This window comes from Dermacentor andersoni, chromosome 8 (assembly GCF_023375885.2).
Source record: "Dermacentor andersoni chromosome 8, qqDerAnde1_hic_scaffold, whole genome shotgun sequence".
NCBI lineage: Eukaryota > Metazoa > Arthropoda > Arachnida > Ixodida > Ixodidae > Dermacentor > Dermacentor andersoni.
The window spans coordinates 56,505,568-56,517,587 of record NC_092821.1 but is presented as its reverse complement, the minus strand read 5'-3'; the positions used below and the strand labels follow the sequence as shown (position 1 = coordinate 56,517,587).

The window sequence follows — 12,020 nt, the reverse complement described above, 5'->3', positions numbered from 1 at the left end:
GGCAACGTTCTTTTATCTCCGAATTTTCTACAAACATCCGCCATATCTCTGGAAGCGAAAATCAGGCAGCAGACGCACTGCCGGGATTGGCACTGTGCCGGCTGGCCCTGCGAATTCCCAAGCTCTAGCGTCCGATGACCAAGACGACCCGGATCTGTGCCAATTGCGAGAAAAATGCTGGTCACTCCATGTTGTGGCGGTGCCGCTTCCCTACACAACAACATTCTTCATGTGCGACACAGCGCCAGGAAACTCCTCGCCCTTTCGTGCCCTATCAGTTTCGGCAGCCACTGTTTCATTCACGGCACGGGCTAAGCCATCCCAGCAGCAGAGGGACACAGAGAGTTATCACAGAGCGCTTCGTCTGACCAGGGATCCATAAAGATGGTCAAAGCTGGTTAAGAAGCTGCAAAGTCTGTAAAGCCGTGAAAGTGACCCGGCACATTTGTTCAGCAGTGCAATCGTTTCCATTACGTGCATTTCCACTTAGTGAGGTCTCTTCCCCCCTTCCAAGGTTTCAGGTACTTACTCACGTGTGTCGACCGGTACTCAAGGTGGCGTGAGGTGAAGCTTCTGCGAGACATCATGGCCGAACCCGTTGCGGAAGCATTTCTTGCTACGTGGTTGTTGCGGTAGGCTTGTCCTTTGCGCATAACTACTGACAAAGGCCAACAATTCCAAAGATAGTTTTTTTTCTGCTTTCTTGAGACTGCTCGGCACGCGCCTTCATAACACCACGCCTTGCCACGCAGAGAGCGATAACATCGTCGACCGTCTCCACCGACAACTGAATGCGTAATTGAACGCCACGCTCGACAGACAGTGGAAAGGCTACTTCTAGTACTACTCCGGCTGCGAATAACAATCAAGGATGGCCTCGAGATCAGCGCAGCCGAGATTCTTTATGGGTCAGCAATCCGCGTTCTAGGCCACTTTTTTCTGCACCCAGCAAGGCACTTCACCAGCGGCCGCGGATCACTTAGTATCCCACATTCCTGCCACGACCAGCTTCGGTCTACACCCCGACGTATCGCCCGCGGGCAGCCACTGTTTAATTTCCCGGCAATGAACACAAGTAAGCACTTATTTCTGCAGCGCGACTCTATCAAGCCAGCATTGACTCCTTCCTATGAAGGCCCCTTACGTGCGGTTGCGATTTAGGAAGAACCTTGAAGATTGACGTTCGCGGCAAGAAGAGGAAGTGTCATGCGACTACATGAAACGAGCCTATCTTCAACATTAACTGTTCATTTCTTCCGCCATTCACACCTAAGCCTCCTGCATTCATGGGGGCAGTGCTTGTAGCGGCCGTACGTCACTTCACCTTGACTCGTCGTGGGGGTCATTTCCCTCGGCTCTTTCTTGGAACCGAGGTGGCTGCCCAAATCGGGCGCCAGAACTGCCACTCAGCAAAACCACCTGTTGCTTTTGACGAATGCCAGTCGACTCTCCGTTCTCAACCTGTCAAGGCATCTATTACTTGTAAGGGCATAGCCAGGGGGGAGGGGGGCTTGCGGAGCTTCAGGGCACCCGCCCCCGAATTTCTTTCCTGTTGTCATGCACCGCCGACCAAAACAGCCCTCGGCGCCGGAAATCATTCTGAATTTTCTCTAGAATGTATTTTTCCCACTCGAAGACATTTAGGGGACACATTTCGAACTCGGGCTAGATTTCGCGCCAGCACCCATGCACCGGTAGGCAGAGTTGTAGACGCTTTCCGGCTAGCTGACGAGAAAAAAAAAAAAACAACGGTCGCTCGCCACCATCACTGTGGGGACTCAACGAATGGCAACGCGTTAGCATGGGCACAACCACTCCGGAAAGTCTTGTCTCGCCGGTGCAAGATACCTAGCACTATGCGTATGGTTCTCTGGGGGCAAGCGTCTGACGTTTTCTTCGATTTTCCTTCGGTAGCCACATTAGCTGCCCAAAGTAGGCATTCTATTGCAGCCAACATGCTTTCCTTCTAGTTTCTTTCTTCTTTTGGATGCTCCCACCCCACAAAAGAAAAGAGCAAATGGTCGCGGCGCAGCGAATTGTCGCATGGCGAAAGTTCGATTTTGTTACTTCTACTTTTGCGCAGTCATGAGCCTCGGGACGCTACAGTTGCCAGATACTCTTATTCCTGCAGTCGCGTTCCTCCAGTCGACGTCGCCCTCATGCTCCATATAAAGTTCAAGGGCGATAACATCGGGACCGCGCGCCAAATGCTGTATGTGCAAGTGAAAGCCTAGTGGGGGGCTGGCACGTCCGAGCCGGCGATAGTGGCTCAGTCTTGTATGCGCAACGGAAAAACGGGGGAGGAAGCAGGCCGCCTTCTGCCGTGTGCAATACGTCAGGGGAAGTGGGGGAAGGGGGGGGGGGGAGGCCTTAGGATTATGTAATCTGTGATTGCGCTGCATGCTTATTTGCTTTGTTTGACGGATTACATTATTTGACTTTTCCTTAGATACGTAGATTTATGAGAGATTTTTACGTACGTATGAATATGTTGTGGCGAGGTTTTCTGCATACGTGCAGTGAATTTTGTTGCAAATGACACTTTTTAGTGCCAGTTATCAAGTTGTATCTTCGCATTTATATATTTCATTGTGTCTTCACATTTTTAGTGTACGAGGACTAGTCAAATGAAAGTCAGCCAAGCCATCCCGTGCAATAATGGTTATCATTTAATTATTGAAGGAATTTCGGGCCTGACGACATTATTTTTTCTGTATATTAATCGCATCGCGTTGGTGTAGGAACCGCAGTTCTTTGCACTAGTTTAGACGTTTATTTAGGAATATGTTTCTTTAGGAAAAATAATAAAAACTTTGAATTTAAAAGGTTCCGATGTAGTCTCAGTTAAAAATATAGTTGTTTTCATGCTTCCAGATATTTTTCTTTTGAATTTTCAATTTATTTATTGCTTATATGTCATTTTCGGTCACAGACGTTATCTCTCCTTTGTTTTTGTGTTAGATGTGCAGTATTTGTGTCCCTTTGAACTTCAAAGCCCCCCCCCCCCCGCCCCTTTGGCCTGTAAAATAAAATTTTATGCCACCAAGGGCTTGTGACGGTTTTCAAGTTTTCAATGATAGTAATTCTTTAGGGTACCAGCATATCAGGTCTATTAGTTTCTCTTTAAACGCAGGCAATAATGCACAGGCATCTGTTAGGTGTTGTCTCGAGATGGGGAGGCTGCAAGCACGTGATTCCTGATGCTCTTGCTTACCTATGTATGGGGTAATGCCCGTTCGCTTAATAGTATTTTTGATAAATTGTTGAATAAACTGGGGTAAAATAAAAAGAAAATAAACTGATGAAGGATTGCGGGACATCAAACTTAAACAAATATAGTAATACTGGTAAAACTGGCAAGAGAAAGAATTGTTCAACGCTTATACAGACTTCCAATATTTTGAAGAAAGCTTGCAGAAAAAAAAATATATTCAGCAAGTCCCCAATGCCCTGCTTCCAATGTGTAGACAAGACGATGGTCAAAGAATCGTTCCTCAAAACAGTGAACAAATCCCCATTGTTTAAACTTGACACGAGATTTCTGCCTCAGCTGGCCCTGAAGCCGGCTAAAAGGGAGGTGATAGCAGGTCTATCGTCAGGTTCATCGCTAGCTCACGAGCATGCTTTAACGTGCCCTATAATATGTGGGGCGGGTTTGTTGAAGGCTGAATTCAAGGATGGAAGTTTTCTTCTGTATCGGGTAAGTTATGAGAAAACTTTTATTTCATTTCGCGTTCACTGCACATAGAATCAGCACACTTTCACCATCGTGGAATGACGTTGTTAAAGACGATACATCAGTGTCTCCACGATGTTTGGTATGTCATGGTTAAGACGCATAACATACCTTTTGTCCTTCTTGCATTCTGTGTGCCCAGCCGGCTGCGGCAGTATCCAATGTAGCTGGGCACCCCCGGAAATAATTTTTCGCAAGATGCTCCTCCATGCCCACATTCAGCTATTAAAACTATTTCACTTAATATTCTGCCGCCATGACCGTGACAAAGACGGACTAGTGCCGACTTTGAGTCCGGGCAAACCACCGAGTGCTCAAGAACATCACATTCCCTAGTGAACTGAGTCACTGCTATTACGACATGGAGCGCTACTGCAGTGAACAGTATCAAGAGATAAATGTTAAAACACGCTGTTTGCCTTAGGAAAGAAGGATCATAGAGTTGTTCGATCTATTCTGAATACAGAACAAACAAGTATTTACGTGCGTCGCCCTTAGATGCTACACATAATATTATAGCAAACTGAGCTACACAGCCACAAAAAAAAAAATCGCACATTTTTTGTCGCACTTTCTATCTACCCATTAATAATTTAGCCACTATGTGTCATGCGAAGGCGTTTGGGTGTCAGACTTATTGAGAGGCAGTTCGTCTTTAGCTTCTGAAATAATTTTAGTAGAGTGTACCCAACTTTGCGTATTATATATCACAACTATGTCATGAGTTGCGTCTTTCTTGCTTAGGCACTAAGGTTGACAAACATCTATGACGGTAAAGCTTGGTATAAATTATCTTTCAGTCTTCCTGTGCAAGTATTATTTAGCAGAATACAGTCTGTATCCAATTTATTTAGCTGTTCTGTAGGACTTTTCATTCATGTCTTAAGATTGAGTCAACCGTTATTTTCTGCTTCGCAATTTCATATTTTCGAAAGGAAGTTCTACTAGCCAAGTACGCAACAGGCTATGGTGAACATATGGATCATAATAGCTTCTCATTTTGTTGCCGTCTACGGCGCAAATATCTTCACACGTAAGTTGCCCTTATTTATCAAAGTTCACGAAATTTCTTTGAAAATAAACTGTATAAGCAAGATCACATGTAGTAACCTATCTAGTTACTGACTTCTGTAGTTAAATGCTTCTAATAGCTCCCTAGTAAAGCTACCTATTTGCTGCACACTGCATTGATGTGAAAATTTTTATTGCCATTGCTAGTGCTGCTCTTAGAATGAATGTCACGTAGTCAGGATTGGTAACCGGATTGGTTTGCTGTTAATATGCCACGTTGTCGAGCGGAGATAACAAGGGCACGTGTATTAATTATGCAATGTGCCAACTGCTCACTATTATTCCTTCGTACCAGCAATAAAACGCTATACTTTGAATGACGGGCTTCCTATAAACAGCTTGCGTTTACGCTTGTGCTATTTAAGGCGGCGGCAATCTCTAACACATTTAAGGGCCCTCATGTTAGCGGGTCCAGAGTAATCGCTGGGACCTGCATGCCTTCTACAAAGTTCTTCATTATTTGCGTCGCGCACACATGCAATCAGACTACACAATGCTCAGTCACAGACAGCGTATGGAACCATCGATAGCATTCCGAAGCTTTCTTTACATGCAGGCGCGTCCTGTGCTGTGCGATAACATTTGTTAGGCCGGTGAAACGGGGTCACCCGATAAAGATGAACATGTACAGGCGCCGACAAAACTGGTATACTGGAGTATACCAGTTTTGGAGTATACCAGCGGCACAGTGCATCGCGACGCCATCTACAGGCGGCATCTGGGATCGAGACAGCCAATGGGTGACCTTTATTATCGGCAGACATAATCCCAGATGCTGCTTGTAGATGGCGTTGCGATGCAGTTTGCCGTTGCTCCGGCTCCCGCTGCGTGGACTGCGTGGAGTATATCCCTTTTGTCGGCACCTGTACATGTGTCAATGTATACACCACTTGTAAGGAACCGCTTTATTCCAGCCAAAGGCGTGCTACTACCACGAGAAGCAAGCTGTGCTGGTGGTGATGATATATACAGATGAAGAAGTGTACAATGAATGATAATATGTGGAGATGATGGAGTTGAAAATTAGGCAGGTGTTGCGCTCACACTAAATATATGAATGGCAGTCATCTTTTTTTCTTCCTCGTTATCTGTTTCCTAAATTAGTCTTCTATCTAAATGCCTTACAGTCTGTCCACCAAATGACAAACTTAATGAATTTAATGATATAGTATGCTCGCCAGAAGTCTTCGGCAGGGAGAATATTTTCACGTAAAACCCAGCCGAAGACCCTTCCCCGGTAGATAAAAAAAACTTTGTCGCCAACTCATCTGAGAGACAAGTACTTGAAAATCTGTATATACTCCTTCTAGAATGATATCACGACAGCATGCTCAAAATTAAAACCCTTTCTACACAAATCGTCATATGAAGAGCTCAAGCCATCGCAGTCGCTGAGCAGTCGTTCAGAGGTCGACTACCTGAAAGAAGGATACTGGCAATTAGAAAATAAGGACTTTTACATGGAACTCTTAGACGACACCACAAAACTGAATCATAAATGGTCCGCGAAATAAATTTACTAGATAACGAAGAAAAAATATCTAGCGATGTGCTTACAGCAATGCAGCCGATTCAGCCAGCCTCGGGTAGTTTTTTTTTGCTTCATAGAATTCACAAATCTAACCAGTCCGCTCCCTCCATTGTCTCAAACAATGGATTAGTAACCGAAATAATTTGAAGTGCCTTGTATATGAAGTGCCTTGGGTGCAGCGGTGGCGTAGAGGTAGAACACCCGCCTCGCGTGCAAGAGGTCCGTGGTTCGAATTCCAGTGCCGCGCGATTTTCCTACGGATTAAAAAAAAATCCGCGTGTTGATAAAATTGCATAAACAGGCCTGGAGTGTGGCCTGATCCCGGTAACCAGAACCGGTAACGCACTCCCTCACCAGAGCAGGATTGGCCACCCTGGTTGAGTACTTGGCCACAACCTTCTATATGAACACAACAATCAAACCGCGGCCCTCAGTCCCCAGCTGCTGCGAAGCAACTGACCACTGATCAACAAGCGTAAGACAGCTGACATAAGGAAGTATAATATGGATAGAATTGAACATGCTCTCAGGAATGGAGGAAGCCTAAAAGCAGTGAAGAAGAAACTAGGAATTGGCAAGAATCAGATGTATGCGTTAAGAGACAAAGTCGGCAATATCATTGCTAATATGGATGAGATAGCTCAAGTGGCTGAGGAGTTCTATAGAGATTTATAGAGTACCAGTGGCACCCACGACGATAATGGCAGAGAGAATAGTCTAGAGGAATTCGAAATCTCACAGGTAACAACGGAAGAAGTAAAGGAAGCCTTGGGAGCTATGCAAAGGGGGAAGGCAGCTGGGGAGGATCAGGTAACAGCAGATTTGTTGACGGATGGTGGGCAAATTGTTCTAGAGAAACTGGCTACCCTGTATACGCAATGCCTCATGACTTCGAGCGTACCGGAATCTTGGAAAAACGCTAACATAATCCTAATCAATAAGAAAGAGGACGCCAAAAACTTGAAAAATTATAGACCGTTCAGTTTACTGTCCGCTGCCTACAAAGTATTTACTAAGGTAATTGCAAATTGAATCAGGAACGCCTTAGACTTCCGTCAACCAAAGGACCAGGCAGGATTCCGTAAAGGCTACTCAACAATAGACTATATTCACACTATCAATCAGGTGATAGAAAAATGTGCGGAATATAACCAACCTTTATATATAGCTTTCATTGATTACGAGAAAGCGTTTGATTCAGTCGAAACCTCAGCAGTCGTGGAGGCATTGCGTAATCAGGGTGTAGACGAGCCGTATGTAAATATACTGAAAGATATCTATAGCGGCTCCACAGCCACCGTAGTCCTACATAAAGAAAGCAACAAAATCCCAATAAAGAAAGGCGTCAGGCAGGGAGATACGATCTCTCCGATGCTATTCACAGCTTATTTACAGGAGGTATTCAGAGACCTGGATTGGGAAGAATTGGGGATAAGAGTTAATGGAGAATACCTTAGTAACTTGCGATTCGCTGATGATATTGCCTTGCTTAGTAACTCAGGGGACCAACTGCAATGCATGCTCACTGAGCTGGAGAGGCAAAGCCGAAGGGTGGGTCGAAAAATTAATCTGCAGAAGACTAAAGTAATGTTCAACAGTCTCGGAAGGGAACAGCAGTTTACAATAGGTAGTGAGGCACTGGAACTGGTAAGGGAATACATATACTTAGGACAGGTAGTGACTGCGGATCCGGATCATGAGACTGGAATATACAGAAGAATAAGAATGGGCTGGGGTGCGTTTGGCAGGCATTCCCAGATCATGAACAGCAGGTTGCCATTATCCCTCAAAAGAAAAGTTTAAACAGCTGTGCCTTACCAGTACTCACGTACGGGGCAGAAACCTGGAGGCTTACGAAAAGGGTTCTATTTAAATTGAGGATGACGCAACGACCTATAGAAAGAGGAATGATAGCTGTAACGTTAAGGGATAAGAAAAGAGCAGATTGAGTGAGGGAACAAACGCGAGTTTATGATATCTTAGTTGAAATCAAGAAAAAGAAATGGGCTCAGGCAGGACACGTAATGAGGATGGAAGATAACCGATGGTCATTAAGAGTTACGGAATGGAATCCAAGGGAAGAGAAGCGTAGCAGAGGGCTGCAGAAAATTAGGTGGGCGGATGAGATTAAGAAGTTTGCAGGGACACCATGGCCACAATTAGTACATGACCGGGGTAGTTGGAGAAGTATGGGAGAGGCCTTTGCCCTGCAGTGGGCATAACCAGGCTGATGATGATGATGATGTATTTCACCATAAAATATGTAGTTACGTTCATTCCCTATGACCTTCACCATACGAATCTACTTCTTCACCTAATAACTGGACTCGAGATCTCCAGCGAAAGCTTCCTAGTTAAAAAGGACGTAGTACCCCTTTACAGAAATGTACCACAAGTAAAGAAATTAAATTATGGGATTTTACGTGCCAAAACCACTTTCTGATTATGAGGCACGCCGTTGTGAAGGACTCCGGAAATTTCGACCACCTGGGGTTCCTTAACGTGTACCTAAATCTAAGTACACAGGTGTTTTCGCATTTCGTCCCACCGAAACCCGGACGCCGTGGCCGGGATTCAATCCCGCGAAATGTACCACAAGTAGATAGCATTCATCTGACAGCCAAGGCTTACATCAAGGCAAACACGCATGCATGCTTGGACGAGGACATGCTGTCAACTTTAGTGTGGTCAGTATTAGGTTGCAATAAATTCGTATATTACAATAAACACTTTCTCCAGAAACGCGGCACGGCAATGCGCACAAAGATCGCTCATATATTTATGCGAATATTTTTATGGCGTTGCTAGAAGAACACTTTCTTGTGGCCAAGTCTCTCACGCCGCTCATCTACAAACGGTTATTAGACGACATAATATTTGTGGGCACTACGGCGAAGAAAGCCTCCTCAGATTGGCAGCATATTTTAATTCGGCTCATCCATCAATCTCTTTCACACACAGTTATTCTAAATAAGCTGTAAACTTCATTGATGCGTGTGTACAAATAAAGCTGATTGAATATTCATGCGTTATGTAAGAAGCCAACAGAGCGCAACCAATATTGGAAGTAGCCATACGCGACATTGTAAGATAGAAATCCCGTATTCACAAGCCCACCGATACCGCCGCATGTCCGCTGGCGGGACACACTTCGAAATTCACGCAAAGGAAGTCAAAATGCCCCTGGTGGCGAAGGGCTATCCGGAAACTATTGTTGATGCTATAAGCCGAGCACAAGCCATAGGCATAAATGAAATCTTGTTGGTCTGAAAGCCACATTATACTAAATAATAAACAAACCTTGTTCTCACTAACTCATCTACACTAACGCACCTCATGAGCATCATATCCAAACATTCCAATATTATTCAACAGAGTACCATTTTCAGTTTTCACAAAGCCACGCCAAGTTGTCCATCGCCGTGTAAGGAAAGTAAGAGATGTGCTTGTTAGAGCTAGAACATTCACGGTTGAAAACATGAAACAGGCTGCAAACCAAATGGTAAACAACGTTCCACGGTCTGCAAGCATGTGACTTCAGTCTGCCTTCCTAATCCTACTTCCTCTGATTCTACAACCAAATTTTAGGAAACCCTAAGCCGCGACAATCATCAATGGTAATGTGGTCGATATGCTTCAATGTCGTGTCTGAGAACGACAGCATATAGGTATGACTGGAGCCGTGTTCAGACTCCGTCGAAATAACCAGAGAGCTCACACCCGCGGGCTACCATACCTTCCATTTAAAAGCGTCTCAGTCTGCCAGAGCATTGATTTGACAAAATCCTTGTCACCCTTCTCGAGTCAGGCTTCCGCTCTTCACGTGAACAGGGACAAAAAGATTCGTACTTTGTCTACAAATTTAGAACAATTACATACGGCATATATTAACACATGGGAAACCTCTCTTTCAGCTTGCATAGGTTCCAGACACTAAACATAGCCTCACTCCTTTTGAAATTTTTGTTTAATATTTTTAACACATTCTGCTGATTGCTCAAAGCATTTGTTTAATCACACCACAAAATGGCTTGCGTGTTCGTCTATCGCGTTGAAGCACCCGTAACGAATTGCTTTTCTTACATCTCTCACTTCGATTTTCCATAACACTCGTCTTGAGGAACGTGTCGAAGACCTGAGCACTCCCAATGTTGAGCGGGTTGACTCGGTAGATGTGTGGTAAATAACCCTGTTACCAGCGAGTAATATCTTTAGCTCCCAGCTGTCTCACAAATTTTCTTTTTTCTTAATCGTTCTACTTTTTTCCGCTTTCTTTGCCTTTCATTATCGTGCTTCTTATTTCTTCTCTTTCTCAACCTTGAGATATGAAAAGACTGCATCACGAGAATTTACAGTAGCCACTGGAACAGTTCAGTCGACAGGGGAAAACTGTTGGGAAGATAAACCAAAGATAACTACGCAGTAGAGCTTCTCATCCTTCTGTATATATATATATATATATATATATATATATATATATATATATATATATATATATATATATATATATATATATATATATATATAGAACGAGCCCAGCAAAAATGAAAGGGAATGCGGAGCGCAGCGGGAAATGAACGAAGGCGATAGCGAAGATAACGCCAGGAGGACAGTCGAGGATGAAGGTTTGGCGAAAGCGTGTCTGGGCAATTGAAGAGAGGCGCTCGGGCAACGATGGCTATGGGATGGCGCTAGAGTAGCGCGTGTCGTCTGCTTACGAAAGCGATACATGAGCTTTGGTCTGTCTGCGGCGACTGTTGTGAATATCACCCACGCGTCGTCCACACGGTGCCTCTGGTAATCTCCCAATTAGCCAGCCAGTCGCTCCTCACTTTGCTCCGTCTTGAACGTGTCGTTCTAGGTAGATTGTCCGCGCCAGCCAATATACAGAGAAATGAAGCCACGCCTGGGGTTGCGTTCAAATTTCGCGTTAAGGAGTATCGCAATCATCAGGAAATTTTTTTTAGTTACTTCGCTTTTTGCATGGCCTTTAACGTGATCTGGAGCTTCTTTGTTACGCTCCCATTTTCTGCCCTATATGCCACACTGGTATCAATGCTACGAGCGCTAAGAAGTCAAACAGAAAAAAAAGAAAGACAATGTAAATGACAAAGAGCGCCAGTGCTGCTGGCAAAGAAAGGAAGCCGTCGGGCATCAGGCTCGTGATTTCTGCCTCCTACTGGACCAAGGCGACCTTCCGGATGCGATGTTGCCGCCTTCTCCTGATCGCGACCAGGAACGTGCTGTTCGACGGGGGAAAAATGAAGATTTTGCACCGAGAGCACCACCGGAACTGGTGTCCGGCGTCGAGATCTCTGCCGTGCGAGGGCTACCTGGCCACGTTCCCAATGTATCACCCAAGCTTCGTTCTGCGTCACTGGATCCCTGGTGTTTGCCTGGGGGCCATCAGAATTTTGCTTTGACAGTTTCTAGCTAGATGGAAAGAGTTCTACTATTTGCCTATGCGTCCGCCCTGTTGTCTGACTAAACGCCGCATGCAACAGCTGCGTCGCATCAGGGAGGAGCTTTGTGCCGATCATCACTCTCTTGCATGCATAACATGTGAACGACCATGAAAATTTCTAATCGGAAATCTCGGAGCACAGATACGTTAGAAGAATTATTTCAACTGATAGTGTGTAGAAACACGACGGCCTCTAGCTTTTCACTAAAAGATACCCA

At 44.9% G+C, this 12,020-nt stretch overlaps 1 long non-coding RNA gene across 2 annotated transcripts in view; it reads left to right on the top strand.

Annotated features, from left to right (window-relative positions):
• The first annotated feature begins 3,573 nt into the window (after positions 1 to 3,573).
• LOC126538928 (uncharacterized) overlaps positions 3,574 to 12,020 on the top strand; it is a 45,213-nt gene continuing 36,766 nt past the window's right edge. The window contains exons 1-2 of one of the 2 annotated variants that reach the window (XR_008614117.2): positions 3,574 to 3,700; positions 4,676 to 4,769. This is a non-coding gene — a long non-coding RNA (uncharacterized lncRNA). Of the gene's footprint in view, positions 3,701 to 4,671; positions 4,770 to 12,020 lie in introns of both variants that reach the window. The other variant, XR_007601190.3, reaches the window with a different exon arrangement.